This window comes from Micropterus dolomieu, linkage group LG19 (genome assembly GCF_021292245.1).
Source record: "Micropterus dolomieu isolate WLL.071019.BEF.003 ecotype Adirondacks linkage group LG19, ASM2129224v1, whole genome shotgun sequence".
In the NCBI taxonomy this organism is placed as follows: domain Eukaryota; kingdom Metazoa; phylum Chordata; class Actinopteri; order Centrarchiformes; family Centrarchidae; genus Micropterus; species Micropterus dolomieu.
Window position 1 is genome coordinate 6,085,794 of NC_060168.1, and position 1,838 is coordinate 6,087,631.

The following is a 1,838-nucleotide window of genomic DNA, read 5'->3' on the forward strand; positions in this document are numbered from 1 at the left end:
GAAATCCCCCGGCAGTCTAGGCCTATAGCAGCATAACTAAGGGATGGTTCAGGACTCACCTGAGCCAGCCCTAACTATAAGCTTTATCAAAGAGGAAAGTCTTAAGCCTACTCTTAAATGTGGAGATGGTGTCTGCCTCCTGAACCCAAACTGGAACCTGGTTCCACAGGAGAGGAGCTTGATAGCTGAACGCTCTGGCTCCTAGTCTACTTTTGGAGACTCTAGGAACCACAAGTAACCCTGCATTCTGGGAGCGCAGTGCTCTGGTGGGGTAGTAAGGTACTATGAGCTCTTTAAGATAAGATGGTGCCTGACCATTAAGAGCTTTGTAGGTAAGAAGAACGATTTTAAATTCTATTCTGGATTTTACTGGAAGCCAATGCAAAGAAGCTAAAACAGGAGAAATGTGATCTCTTTTCCTGGTTCCTGTCAGAACACGTGCTGCAGCATTCTGGATCAGCTGAAGAGTCTTAATGGACTTTTTCGAGCAGCCTGATAATAAGGAATTGCAGTAATCCAGCGTAGAAGTTACAAATTCATGGACTAGTTTTTCTGCACCATTTTTAGACAGGATGTTCCTGATTTTCGCAATGTTACGTAGGTGAAAAAAGGTGGTCCTTGAAATTTACTTAATGTGAGACTTAAACGACATTCCTCACAGTGGTGCTGGAGGCCAGGGCGATGCCATCAAGGGAAACTATATCTTTAGATAATGCGTCACGGAGGTGCTTAGGCCCCAGAACAATAACTTCAGCTGTCTCTGTGCTATGATGAGCTCTGTGGTACATAGCCTGCTGATAGAGATAGATTGATCATATCTAATATAGAATCGCAGCGAGCCTGCAGCACTATCAACAAGATGATCGATTTGGGAGGGACTGAAATTAGCATAGGAGTCCTCCGTTACTTTGTAACTTGATAATGAATTTAGAGCCGATGGAATCGCATCCTTAAATTTAGCTACAGCACTATCAGACAGACATCTTGTATAGAAATTTTTGCCCGATGGCGAGTAGTTCAGCAATACAAACTCAAAAGTTATCAAACAGTGGTCGGACAAAGAGGGATTCTGTGGGAACACCACTAAATGTTCAATTTCAATACCATACACCAAAACAAGGTCGAGGGTGTGGTTAAAACAGTGAGTCGGTTCATGAACACTCTGAGAGAAGCCAATGGAATCTAACAGAGAGATAAACACAGTACTGAAGCTGTCATTCTCAACATCCACATGAATATTAAAATCCCCTACAATAATAACTTTGTCCGTTTTAAGGACTAAAGTTGACAAAAACTCTGCAAATTCAGATAAGAATTCAGAATACGGGCCAGGTGCTCGGTACACTATAACGAAGAGAGTTGGTTGCAGTGATTTCCAACTTGGGTGTGAAAGACTAAGAACAAGACTTTCAAATGAGTTATAGTTTGGTTTAGGTTTAGAGCTGATTAGTAGGCTAGAGTCAAAGATAGCTGCAACTCCACCTCCTCAGCCTGTGCCTCGAGGAATGTGAGTATTAATATGACTGGGAGGGGTGGATTCATTTAGGCTAACATATTCTCCATCACCCAGCCAGGTTTCAGTAAGACAAAATAAATCAATATCATAATCTGATATTAGTTCATTTACTAGTACACCTTTAGAAGAGAGAGATGTAAATGCTCCGTATTTGTATAGCGCCTTTCTAGTCTTTTCGACCACTCAAAGCGCTTTTACACTACATCTGCATTCACCAGTCACACACATTCATACACTGAGCCTAAGTGCTCAAACGGAAACTAACATTCACACTCATTCATACACTGGCGGAATAGCCGCCAGGGGCAATTCGGGGTTCAGT